The following is a 14,697-nucleotide window of genomic DNA, read 5'->3' as shown; positions in this document are numbered from 1 at the left end:
TCATGTACAGTCTTGCTGTTGTGCACAGATGGTATTATTAGTGCAGGGGGCTCGGTGTCCTAATCAACCCTTTTTATACTTAGCACAGACACAAGATAGACTGTTTTCTGAAAAGAAACTCAGTGGATTAACAACGCTTGCATCTGCACTCCAGGGTACGCATTTGTTTTGTATCCTCATTGTGGCATTTTGCATACAAAACTTGGCTCCATCTCGGTCAGAGTTCAGGAGATGTGTGAAGTATCAGATATACTCATCTGTATCAACAAATAACTTTTTGTATGTATTTTGCTGCCAGCAGTGACTCAATTTAGGTCTTTAATATGCCTGAGTGATATTTTGTGATAATGTTCTATCAAAAGCAAAATGAAATTATTTGAAGAAATGTTAGGAGGACAGAGTACCGTTAGACCTTCATCCTTATATATTGCTCAAACACCTGATAGCTCTATCAGGGAGTTGCAGACCTGGATTAGGTACCTATATTCTTCTAATAGAAAAAACAAGTACATGAGGAATACAGTTAGAGCAATCAGATGAATATGTGATTACGTATTTCTTTATTCCAGTATGGGTTATGTGTACTTTACCTTTCTGATGTCCCCTTAGGGATGTTGCAGGTAAGATCGCATTTAGTTGTTTGTTCACTCACCAGCGCACTCCCCAAAAGGCAAAGGTTTGTATCTGATTGTTTAAGACCTTGCTTCTGCTTTGAACATGTCTAGTTCCCTTGGAAAAACGTTCTCCGCATCCCCATCCCCCTTTAGAGAAAACAAGTGAACTATTCATGCAAAAAAGTGTGTGTGTGGTTGGGAGAGTGGGGGGGCTGCAGTGCCACCGACAAACCCTATTGAAATGCATTGGCTGTTCATTTACATTCACACTTTTTTTAATAAAAATGTTAACTAATGATGTTAAATGCTTTGCCAAAGGTCCTGGCGGGTCAGTAGCCGAAGTGCCATTTCTGCCTAATTAGGGCTCTTGTGGCAGCCTAGGGGCCTCCTGATGCAGTGGGTGACAAGCCAGGAGCTGACAGCTTCAATCGGCTCCAACAGGAAGGTTGGGCTGGTCATGTTTTCTAACTCAGCCAGGTGTTAGCTGAATGTAGGGGGGGTCTTGGCCAGACCTGAGCATTCGTTTGATCTTCCTTTCTTTCACTTGCTCTATTTTGAGCTCTTCCCTTTGCCTGTCCCGTCTTGTGTCAAGGTCAAGAATGAGCTTGACTAAATCAGCAATTTCATTTATCTCTGGGAGATCATTAGCACTCCTTCTTTCTCGCCCCCACATAAACCTTAGGCACTGGTGCAGAAACAGCACTGGTTCCGAAAACCAGGCACTGAGTAGTCCAAATATAGAAAGATATAAAAAGGAATAAATATAGATCCTTCCATAAATAAAAACTACTTCTCTGGTACAGCTCTTTTCTTTATTGTTAATGTATATTAACATTTCCCATCAAAACACTGTAACTAACTCTAAGATACAGACAGAGAAAGCCTATGTTTAAGGTTTTGTTTCTCACTACTACTGTAGTGAAAGCAGTAGAAAACAGTGCTGTTAAACTACAAGAAAAGTAACAGGGTAAATTAGATTTTCCTTTGTCCTCACCTGTCTTTTAGTAGCAAACTGACCATATTCATATGTGGCCACATTCTTTTGATAATTGGCCAGTCCTAGGTGTTTCAACATCTAACAACTGTAAAATCAGATCATCAGTATATCGGGGGATTGGCTTTTTTGAGTGTCTTCGCTTGATTACTCAATAGCACTTTAACTTCAGCTGACTTATGTTAGTTGCTGTTAACTGAAAAAAATAGCCCTGTATTTATAAAGCATAAACACCTTGCTGGCCATTGTATAAGAAACTTGGAATTGTAAAATACCGCATAATGGCCAAAAGCGTTAGACCTGATTAAAATGGTAAAAAATTCACTAGATTTCTTTCCATTTTCAATATAGGAGGAATCTGATATTCAAATGCGGTTCATTTCTTCAGATCTTATAACTAGGTTTCAGACATCTCAGTTTAAACAGATGAATTGAACTAATTCCTATTTACAAAAAAGTCACTGTGCAAGAACTGCTTTGATTTTGATGGAATGAAACTTCAGTTGAGGTAAAAGGTAGCACTTGGGTGGTAACAGACAACTGCTTACTGATGCTCCATGGTAATGGCAGGAAACAAGAAGGGAAATTATAAATTGCTGAATAGCTGTAGTCATACTGTAATGTTAGATTTATATTTTTATTTTTACAAAAAGAAAAATTCAGCTCTGCGGAAAACAAATACATTTCTGTTGTATTTAGCAAAATTGAGCTACGAAACAGTGTGAAATTAGAACTGACAGCCAACAAGCAGTTACACTTTTAGAGCATGAACAATTCCAATATTTTATTAAATACTTATTTTCAGTGAGGACAAATGTTACAGTAGCACAGTGTTCCATACTGGGAGTCTTATAAGTTTTGTTATGCAGTTTAGGACAGTCTCTCTGACTTTCTACTCTGTAGTTTCTGCTACTGAAGCACAGAGGTAATTGTGGGAAATTCATTCCTTTCAGTGGAAAATTTAAATAGAAAATGTGATGAGTCACATTAGTCCACACCTTGTCTGATCTACTTTCTGGATCTGTACTGTACATCTAACTTAGACTATATTGGCACAAGAAGAATTTGGCATGTGAGACTGTTACTGTCTATATAGCAAGCTATGGGGTGATTTCCAGAGAATATATATTTTTTTCTTCTTTTTGATGCGATTTTTCATAGTTATGCTTCTGTTATACACATGGTAGTGTTTCATTGATACTTGGGATGAAATAACATGAAGCAGAATGCTTGCTGTTTCCATATTACTAATTTCCTTTGCTCTAAGATAATTCTATGCACTATGGTTATGCAGATGTGCTCTGGTGATATCAAAAATACCAATCACCAATTTGATAATATTCAGTCATTGTATTCTGCATTCTGCCTTCTGTTTGCTTGTGTAGTTTTAATGGCTACTACCATACAATACACAGATCTTCATTAGATTTCAGAAATACATGTATAGCTAAGAGTAAATAATTGGCTTCTGTTGCACCCCAAAATACTTTGTTTGTGTAATAACATACAAATAGTAGCAATGTACATATCAAATATAATTTTTTAACATCTTAAAGCGCAGTTCATGAAAAGGTAATACTTATGAGAAGCTGTTGAAAACAGTGATAACATGTAGAGTACAATGAGGATGTTGATATTTTCTGAAGTTACTGAAATCTATCCTTTATCCCTGTTTTACTGTATTTACCTATTGCAGCACATCACATAGCCTCCAATACGTGTATAATTCATGAACCTTAAGAGGGATATGTGGATAAGACAAGCCTTCTCTACAAAAGCATTTCTTCTACTTTTCATTGTCCTTGGAGTCTGTCCAGAAATTCCTGCTGGATAATCCAAGGGTTACATTAAACTGCAGCATGCAGCCTTATAGCTTATCTTCGTAAAATAGATCAAGTGAACTGAACTAAGGAAAAAGCGTCAGGTTTTGCTCCAAATTTCTTCTTCTCTTACGAAATTCAGAAATGTTTCTTTATCTGTTTGCTCCTTAAGCTGAAACTGGATAGCCGTGCTGAATGTTCACATTGTAGAAGTTCGGTTGTTTCCTTTCTTTGTAACTAACTGGTTCACGTGTGTATTTTTCTAAGGATGTCTTTCTTTATTCGTTATTGTTTAAAATTATCAATGTGTTTTTGCACAGATGAAGAATAATTCCCTTCACTGAAATCTGTGAGAAAGATTTTATTTACTCAGTCTAATCAACAACAAGAGGAAAGTCCATGCACAAATAGGAGAAGTTGTGCTCTTCTGCAGAAATCTTCCCTACTCAGAGCAATAGCTCTTGCTTTCATTAGATAGATTTTGGTGATGCTCAGAACTGAAACTTATTTTAAACTTTAGTTGTCTGCTAGGAATAATCACGGCCTTGGAGATGCAGCGTGTGCCAGCAGTCCTTCCTCTTACCAACTAGCATGTTACAGGAGCTTAGCAGCAGTCACCTTCTTAATGGAGTCTTCTTAATTCATGTGCAGTTTAGGGCAGGAACAAGCTGCGAGACTTGGTCAATGACCCGTGAATCCAGTGAAGATTCACCCAGTGACCTGCAGTTAGTGATAATTCAAGGCTCTAATGAATCTATATTTTTCCACTCTTCTTGTGTTTTCAGTCTTTTATTTCTGTCTTCATATCAGATCGGTAGAATCCATCTGTTAAAACTAAATACAGTGACATGAGGTCTGAAAGGGTCAGGAGCAGAAGAGATTTCTTTCCTCCAGATGGAAGCTTTAAAACAACAGGGAATAATTACATATAAATGCAAGAATGCTCAGGTAACTGATCGGATTTTATCTGCCTGATCCTTACATGATGCGAATAGTAGATCGACCTGTCCCTGAACTCTCTTGGCAGCTTCACGGAATGACTTAAACGAGATCAGCTAAAACGATTATGCTAGATGGGTTTTAATGATTTGTCAAACCAATTCATCAGCTTGTTTCTCATTGGTACTTTCGTTCCATCACGATACATGAGCTGGCTTTCTGTGCTGATTGCATCTTGTCAACAAAACCATTTAAAATTCTGGCGGCACTGTTTTTGGCTCTAAATGGGAAGTTGCTTCAGGAAATACCTGTGCATTGGACATACACAGAATGATCCAGCAGCAATAGACAGTAACAGTGAAGTTGCTGGAATTCTCAGCTTCCTACAAATGAGTTTTTGTCACTAAAGACAGCTTTAAATAAGGAGAATCTGTAATAAAATCAGTCTAAAACATTCCCACTCTGATCCAAAGTGTCTGGAAAGATGGGAATGAAAAATTTGAATTGCTTCATCTAAACTTTAGGGGGTCTGTGAGGGAAGAGGATTTTCCAACTGAACATAATAGAACAAATTCCAGAATGATTAGAGACTGTGTTGTCTAATTAATTAGCTTTTGTGGTAGTTAATTAAGTGGTCAGGAGTAGTATATGAGGCAGTAAAGTGAGCTTTTAGTATTTAGAAGAGGCAAAGGTTATTTATAGGGAACTGAGTGATTTAATTCTGTTACACTGCAAAATTTTCATAGACACACATTAATATGTTTTAAGATTTGAAATGTTCTTAAATGGAAGAATGACAGTTCAGTCCGTGGAAGAAAATCTCATCATTAATACTTGGGCAAGGCTACTATATATAGACAAGTGCTCTCATTTTCTCTCTTAGATACCTACCCTTGGGGATTCAAATTCTATTTCTCATCAGTAAGATGAACAGGACTTAAACCACGGCAGAGAACTTCTGTCTCATAAAGAGCAAAGGTAGAAATATTCTTCTGTTTTCAATAATGTTCACGTTGTGTGTAAGAATAGGTTTTTGAAGAAGGAAGGAGGCAGATTTATCTCTAGGATTGCTTCATACATTTATGAATCTGAACTTCTGGCTTTTAAAGGGCTCCCTTGATGCTTAAGACTGCAAAGTCTGTATGACTTCTGAATATAAACTGACATAGCATCTCCTGGGCTATTGCAAGATTGCTTGGGATGCCACTGTAAGATCTTTGGGATGAGATTTAAATTTCTTGCCTGAATTCAGTAAGCTGAAACTGCTGTATATTACTGGTAGTATTTGAGATGTCACTGTTGATTAGCTGTCTTTCAGTGTTGATTTATCCTGAAGACTGCATAACTCCCTTTGAGAGCCATCTTATTTGATAGCAGAAATAGGTATAGTAGTGCTCAACAGTCCTGACATGTAAGTTAAGTTTATATGAATCTATGGAAAGAGGGGGATTCTGAGTTGGGTGTGCTTAGGCCTTAATCATCCTGAGAACAGCCAGGTCAGATACCTAAAGGTCCCTCCAGTCTCCAGAAGGGGCTCTTGCTGTTCAGCAGATTATACTAGCTTTCAGTGTCTTCATATTTGAACCTGTATGAATTGCACAGCCATCACGTTGCTAGGACCCAGTTGTGAATAGGCTGAGTACACGTACTTTGGCAGCCCACATATGGTGCTATAATGTTAGTTTGCTTAAGAGGGTTGCACATCAGATGCCATGCTCGAGTCCTGCAGGGACAGAAGGCAGAGATCTGCAGAGAGGAAAACAAGGAAGAAGTGAAATGAGTGGGAAGAGTGGACAAGGAATCCATCACTTTACAGTGACTTGTATCAAATGGGTAAGTGCTGATGGTGATACCAATCCTGTACCTTTTCCATATGGACACTTTCCCAAATGTGTGGTTTTTTCCCCATTTCTCTATCCAGTTTGGTAGCTATACAATGTTCCCTTTTTTTTTTTTTTTCCTTTTTTTTTCCAGGTCTTCTACGGCTTGTGGCAATACGTCTTTCTTCTTTTTCTATTATTCACAGTTAAAGACTTACCCTGTATCTCCAAACCTTTCTGATAGATTCCATAGAGAAGAAAATGATTCTGGGGAAAAAAATAAAAAAATCTTTGAATGCATTTTTTGAAAAATATTAGGACTTAAAACTACCTTAAAACTCCCTGCGGGTTTAATGAGAGTGCTTGTTAAATTTTCTAGATACAGAAGAACAATTTGCTAAACAAAATCCCTTCTATCGTACCTTGGTTGCCTGTCTTTCTTTTTTCTTCTTCTTCTTCTTTTAAACTTCAGAATAAATGAAAAAATTGATCTGTGTGGTCACTGAAACATTAAATTGTCTTATCTGTCACTTGTTCAACATTGGCTTCTTAAAAGGGAAAACAACAATCACAATCAGCAGTTTCACAGCGCCTAGAAGAAAATAGAAGCTATAAATGGACAGATGAATTATGTGCTTCCAGTGGTTTTCAAGGGAAGCATTTACTGAGGGAGAAAATTGTTTTAATCTTATAACAACTAAGGAGTGTGGAGTTTGTAAAAACATGGAACACCTACACATAAACTTAATTTTTGTTGCATAGGAACATATACAAAGTAGCTTTCAACAAAAATGGCTGTGAAACAAGCTCTTTCATTGTTCGATATGTTATTTTATATCTTTAACAAATCTCTGTGAAGCACTTAGGGAAACCTAAACACAGTGGGTCAGTTGAGTATTCAGCTTTAATAGTATTGAATAAATAAAAAATAAGAGTGAATCTTCTTTTAAAATGGAAATAAGTAGAAATTTGGGTCATGTGGCATGAGTGTTTCCTTATTTTAAGAGAGTGGAGGAAAGGGGAAGCTAGAATCAAACCCAAACAAAGAACAGCCTCTGCAGTCTTGTTTTTTATTTTCCTGGCCTCTCTGCATTTATAGCTTTTGCCAAGATAAAGTGTAAGAAAATGCACATTTGCAAACCTGCCACTAGGAGGCATTGGATCAATTAATCCTGGCCATTTGAGCACCCCCTCCCTCCTCTTGTCCAGCTGTTTTGCATTCAGCAGCACAATGGAACCACATAATTTGTAGGGAGGGGAAAAATCAGGAAGCTTTCAAGAATTAAATTCTCTCTCTCTCTCTCTCTTTTTTTTTTTTTCCTCAGAGAAATTAAGTAAATAATGTCACGTGCATCCAAAATAAATAATATAAATTATCTGTTATAAAGACAGAAATATAACCTCTGAATCCTGTGTTATGATGTGACAGTAATCAGAATCATAATTTGTTTCATAAAATTAAGCTGTTTTTTTGACTGAAGACTGCCAGGTAAGGCAAAGGAGAGTTTTTGTTTATACCATCACTGGAATGTACTTCCAAGTGTAACTGTGGGATTTTCTTATGGTTTCCCTCTGTGCTGGAGTGAAAGAACTGCTTACAATACTGAGTAGAAAGAAGGAAGGACTGGGAAGTGAGGATGTGCTTTTGTTTTCTGTTCTGAAGTGTATAGAACAGGGGGCAGAAAAGACATACGTTTTGTACACAACATTGATAAGCATAGGAGCTGGTTTCTCTGCAAAAAAGTGAATAAATTCAATTTTAAGTGGAAACGTGTGGATACATTACTTAGAGATGAGCTGGAAATGTCAGTCCCATCCCTGTTTGTGTATGATCCACTATTGGTAGAGCTGTGATTAAAACCTAAGCAAGCAGAAGTGAACTGGTGGGATTTCTTTTTAGAAAGTTGGTTTTGTTACGGAGATCTCATTATGGATTCCTAAGCCTTTCTTGCTGCTCAAAGGTATAAAGTTAGGTACAGCCCAAGTTTGTACCTAGGTGCCAAGCTGGTTCTCACCTGGTTTGTTCCGATGGAGATGAGTATAGCCTGAGTCTGCACTAGTAGAGTTGTTTTGAAGGCTGACTGCAGTTCTGTAACGGTTAGTGAAACAAGCTGATGGTGGAGCACAAAATATTTCTGTTATTCCAAATGCAGCGAGTGGAATTTTAGAGGTGGAATGTGGAAAGCTCAGCTTGTATAATGGAAACTGATAACGAGGGGCTCAGAGCTAATGTGGAACTTAAACAGCTGTTTTTACTTAGGGATTTCTGGGTTCTTTTGACCATGTGTAAAGTGAAGGGGTATCTCTGCATAGGACACATTTTATTTCACTTTGATCAGAAGTAGCAGTCAGCAAAGTTTGCTCAGACTTCTGTATCTAAAGAAAAAGGGCAGAAAGAGAGCAAGTAAGTGTTCTATTCTGCAGAGTAGCATGATTGGTTGCTATTAGAACCTTCAACATGGGACTCCTTGGTGACTTCTCTGAGTTCTGTCACAGTTTTCTAACGTACAGGTGGGATATTGATGCCTACTTGACTTTAAATTTTAATGTTTGATTCTTTTTCCGCAACTCATTGCCAGTGCTGACTACCTTGTATGATAGAGAGCAAGATTTGCATTTTGTTTAAAAGGTTCTGGCATGAATTAGTACTTTATGTTTTAAATAGCATTTCTGCCTGGGATTGGTCCACAATCACATACAAAACAGCATTTTAATTTTATTTGATTACTTGGGATAATATGGACTGTATATCTCCTGTGTCTCTAGATGTAATGAGTAAAAAAAAATACATTAAGATGTTCTAGCCTTGCAGTTGCTTAAAGTTCAGCACATAAAAACAAATGCACTTGTATATGACTGTTAGAGAGCCAGTGCAGTAATGACTGTTCAATCTGTGGTTTTCATTTATAGGGAGAGATAAAATAGTTAATGCCTTAAAGAACATTTAAAAGAACCTTTTTTTTTTTTTTTTTTTTTTCAGCCTTGTTTTGCTTTACTTTTTTTTTGTTGTTGTTGTTGTATTTGTGAGGAAAATTATTAACCTAATGTATTATCCCCTTGTTTATATAGAGTTATTCCATGGGACTCCTACAGAAGATTCTGTGCATCAACAGAAGCTTGCTGCATCCATCAGTGTGGAATGGATGGTACACATGACCATATGGAGACTCCCTGCATAGAGGTATTCCTCAGTTCTTAGTTTTTCTTAATGTAGTTCTAAAGGTGATGAAATGTCAGATCAGAGACAGAAATGTTAGAAATAACCAAAATTGTGCCTGCAGTGCAAAGCAGTGGGGGATATGATGATCAGGAAGGGAGGTAAACATATGGAATAATCTAGAAAATTAGAGTTCATAAATAGCTGCAGCCGTAAGGCTTTTAATATGCCACTCACCAACCTTTTCCACTTAGAGTGGCTGAAATGTTTACAGTGCTTTTTTGGGTGGATAATATTTAAGACCTCAGTCACCTTTTCATTTTGAGAAACTGCATATAAACATGTATTTATGAAATGTAATTTTGGATTGCTACAATGAGACTTAAAAGTAGGCATAAGTCAGTTCACAAGTATTACCTTCTCCATAAGTACTTCCTCATTGCCTTTAGATTCTGTAAATTTAGGAGAGAGAGAAAAACAGAATTCATATGATTGAATTTATTTCTTTAAGGGCTGATCAGTAGCATATGGGAAAAGGTAATATCAACAAAATCATTTTTGAAGAAATATTGACCAGATCTTCAAGTTTTCATCCTATTCCATTTTCTTGCAAAAATGCAAAAGCCTCATGAAGAAACAAAACTTAAATTACAAACCTCTCAAGTCTCTAATCTTCAGACGTGAAATTTCATGTTCTGGGCTCCCATTTCTTTGCAAAGTTGGGTGATAAACATCTGTCCAGTCATCAAAAAACTGAGTCCTGGAGCACTCAGCCTTAAGAAGGGAGCATGCCTTCTAGCAGGGCTCTTGTCAGCACTGGGTTCTGCTAAACACATATTCCACAGCTGCAGTGTCAGTACTCTGACCTTTCTTTTGCTCCTTGACCCACACATCAGATGCAGCTGGTCAGATAATCACAGATCAGACTGACCACCTGCGTCTGATGTGTGGGATCCAAAAGTGGGAGAGGGCCATGGCACTGCTGTATAAAAATGTGCAACTCTGGCAGTGACAGAGTGCAATACAAAAGAATGAGTCAGTGCATGAGACTTGACAGGTCTGCTTTATAGCACAGCTGGGGATTCACCAGATCCCACAGCACAGGGAGTGGGAAGGGAAGTGCTTTGTGTGCTGCCAATTCCCCCCTCTTTGCAGAACAATCCTTAGAAGTCTGTTTCTGCCTGCATAACTTACTAGCCTACCTAATGAGATTTGCGGTGCAAATGCCACAGCTAAATTTGTCTTACAGATAGTGAGGAAAGCACTTTGGTCTAAGAAAGCATGATTTTTTACCTCTTCCCTATTTATTTCATAGAGAGTTCTTGTTAAGCATTCAGTTTTTGAGTCAATGTTATCAAAGCTACATGTTTTGACAGGTTCTCTCCTGTGTGTGTGTATGTGGAAAGGTTCTTCATGTACCTCATAAGTTGAGAGATATAATTTGAACAGAGAAAATTATGGTTCATAATGCACTCTTGTTAGGTGACATGACTATGCTTAGTCCACTGCAGGACAGCCTACACAGAGAAATGCATATTTCCATATAAATTACAGTATACTGCAGCCAAGAGATCAATTAGAATGTCTGCGACCAAGAACTCTCAAGTGTCTCCATTCAGTCTGCCATTCAAACGAGACGAGAAATGCGTTCAATTGGTGTAAAGAATTTGAACTCTTTCAGGGAATGTGTAGAGACTGCCGGAAAGTGGCATTCCCTGCAGGGTGGGACTTGCAGATTCTGTGAGATCCAGCAGGGAATTTTAAGGGTTCTGTAACCTAACATTTTGTCTCCTGTTGAGAGAACAATTGCAGAACCTGCTGAATATTGTGGAAGAAATGATGATTTTTCATTGGCCAGATACAGCTGACTATGCTGGCTCTGCTATGTGTTTTATCACAACTTGATTGTCTTAAATCTGTGATATGATTTATTTGAAAAGGAGCTTGGAGGACTTCACAAGTTATGTTGCAGATACAAGTGTTGAAACACAGGTCTTCTGGAATGAAGTATCATGGAATGAAATAACTATTTAACAATACACCGTAATGTTTCAATGACTGAGACAGGAAATTCATTCTTAAAAAATGGAGTTTTTGACCAGAAGTTGTCAAAGTTGTGTTTAACTATGAAGTGCCTGACTTTTACCAGAAAGTTCTAAGATCCTTCCCTTTGCCCAGCGCTGTAAAGCTTCCTCTTGTCTTTGATAAGGCAGCAGCAGAAGGTAGAAGATGTGATAGTTATTCCAGCTTGGGAATGTCCTTACCTTAAGAGGAAGAAATACAAATGTAATAACATTTAAATATGAAAAATACCTCTAATTTTTATTTCTGTCTAAATATAGCTACATAGCAGTTAAGAATATAACCAAAATATATTTAAAGAAACATTCATATACATCACAATTTGCTTGAAATATACTTTTCCTGCAGTTGTTTTTTACTTTATTTTCATCACTTGATGGTTTGAATATTGTTTTGCTACATTCTAAGCAAGCATCCATCTCCCAGCAGTTACTGAGCCTTTCTTTATTTTCATGGCTAGCTTTTTCTCTTTAAAAATATTGTTTGAATGTAGGAAAGATGGTAAACAAAAAGATTTCTGTTCATGAGAGATATGTATTGAAGGAGAACTTTTATTCAGAGGGATGTTTTCTTCCATTCCTGATTTGTTAAGTGAATCGTAGTATTTCTAGAAGATGCAGAGTTTGCAGACGTTTCCTATAGGGCTCCAAATTAAGTGTTCTACATTAATTGATGTCCCAGAAGTGTCGTAGTATTTCAGGACACATCTTCTCTCTCATTTTGGCATCTGTTCTTCATGTTGACGTGGCTGCAGGGTGTCCAGTTTTGAACAACCCTCTCCATGAGGGATAGGGGAGCTGCACTTGGGTAGAAACTGGTTCAGGTGCAATACTAAGTGTGGGCTGGAAGAGAGAGGACAGGGCCTTGAGGAGGCCACAGGAAGGGGGAGAGACCAGCCAGGTTCCAGGTCCTGATGGGTTACAGTAAACACTCAGCCTTACCAGGAGCTCGTGAGGTATAGTTTGCTCACTTGCCTCTCTTTGCGTGCATGTGGTATGTGTACTGCTGATCTTAGGCTGTTGTACAGCGCCCTGGTTCTTCCCTCCCTCCCCACAGAGAACAGGCTTCAGCTGCATGATGGCTGATCACCATACAAAGCAATAGCACGCCCTCGTCTGGATTACTGTGTCCAGATGCAATCAGTGTGTGCAAAAAGGCACACAAGAAGGGAAACAACAAACAACTAGGGGTGGGAAGGATGGGAAAAACTTTTCAGTAGACTGTGTTTCATGGAAAATAACAAGAAGTAAGTAATACAGTGTATGATGAATAACATATTGAACAACCTGTGGGATATTCCAGCGTACCTGTGCTCCCAGTATGACAGTGAGGGCTATGCTATGAATATTCAGTTTCCTTTTAGTTTCAATGGTAATGTAAATTTAATGTGTACGTGTATATACAACCTTACACATATGAGTTTTGTACATTTCTCTCTATATGTGTGTGCATATACATGCCAGGAGGATAAAAGATTTGATTGTTTTGATTTAGATTAGAAAGATCTGTATTACTACATTCCAGTACATAATGTAAGTGTGCTAACAATGGGGTCTTCCCCCATTTACATGCTGTAAGAAATACTTAGTATGAGCTTTGAACTCATCATCTATAGGCAAGTTGTTCCTTATTTGAAAGTAGAAGATGGAGTGTTGCTTAGAGATACTGCTGCAGTCCTTGTGAATAAAAATAAAACCAGTCTTTTTAAACAAGCTGTTGCTTCCCATGGTGCAATTACGGCTCTGAGGCTGTACCTGTGGTAGCCTACCATGTCTGAGTCAAATTCCTAAAAAGGATCATGAGTGCTATGTATGACTTCTCAGTTTTATGGCTAGCACTGACTTCTTAACACTCTGAAGCCTGATTGTGTTTAAAGCTGGATTATCTGTTAAAAACAGCTGATTTTAATTAACCAGAGGGATATTTAAGTTATTCCTTATTTTCAGTAGGACAACAAAATGTATGAGGTATTGATAAGCAGAACTGGTAAATTCAGTATTGTCAGGTGTGCAGAGGATATCACAGCAGAATAGCAGGGTGATAAGAATACAGTGAGTCCAAGAATTGCTTTTGGATTAAGAAAGAAAAAGAGAGAGAGGTTGGAAGTGTTTTTAATTAGCAATAATCCACTGTTACAGTCAAGGAAACAAAATATAGTGTATTTTGAAGTAAGTTAATAGAAATATTACATGGTGTAAATAAATCACATGGTGTATTTTAATAGGTATTATGCTTGGTGAGTTGAACCACACGATGGCAGTATACTGTAGGATAAAGACAGGAGTCTGCTGAACCAATCTGAAGAACAGCCTCACATATGATGCTTTGCCATAGTGTTACAGTAACTTTTGTCTTTAGCATCATGGAATTCTAATTTTAGCACAAGGAGGATTTTCCCAAGGATCTGGTTAAATATACCCAGAAATAAACGTTTTGAAAAACAACTCAAGCTTATTTCAAATAAACCCAAGAGCATAAGAAACTGAAGAGGTTATAGCTTCTTCCAGATTCCTAATACCATGACCTTGGGAAAATGCATCATCTTTGAATGCCAAATATAACTTAATGTTTCTAATCCCAGTGAAGCCAATATTAAAACTGTTGTACTTAGTGAATTTAGATTAACCTTATAACCAGGGACAACAAAGAAAGATCCCAGTTCTTATTTGTGTTGCAAGGAGCCCTGCAGAATGACCTTTGAAAGGTCACATGGAGAATTCTGGGTCCATATATGTGTCTCTATAAAAAGGTGGGCACTCGAGTTTTGTCTGAGGCTGGGGCCTCTCCTGAGGTAAAGAAAGAAGCAGCAATTAACTCACTGACAGATAAGAAGAATGAGAGTGGATTGAGTGCATGGAACCTGATCTTTCTTTCACTTAAATTAATAATAACTGCTAAACAGAATTTTCTAGAAGTTTTTGTATGTGGCCTTTTGTCTTGCTCATGAGCTGCCAAGTCAAGCACCCCTGGCAGTGGTCCTGGCTGTTCTTACAAAGAAAAAAAAAGAAAGGTGGTAAAAGAAATATACCCTGCAATACCCTGCCCTGTTTGTTTGTTCCAGCGCAACACTATCCATAATCCACAGCATGCCTTTAAAACAATTGCAGAAGCAAAAATGCAATGGGTTTTGCCACATGTGTTGAAATTCTTCTTTCTTCCGAAGTGTGAGGGATGGGTATCACATTGTGCTCTGATAGTTGAGTTCTGGTGGATTAGGGTTAAAACAAAATCCTGAATTGAGTCTCCTTCTCTTCCCTGTTTTGAATGGCAG

Source organism: Excalfactoria chinensis, chromosome 6 (assembly GCF_039878825.1).
Source record: "Excalfactoria chinensis isolate bCotChi1 chromosome 6, bCotChi1.hap2, whole genome shotgun sequence".
Classification (NCBI taxonomy): domain Eukaryota; kingdom Metazoa; phylum Chordata; class Aves; order Galliformes; family Phasianidae; genus Excalfactoria; species Excalfactoria chinensis.
The sequence above is the reverse complement of the archived record's forward strand: the minus strand, read 5'-3'. Positions refer to the sequence as shown.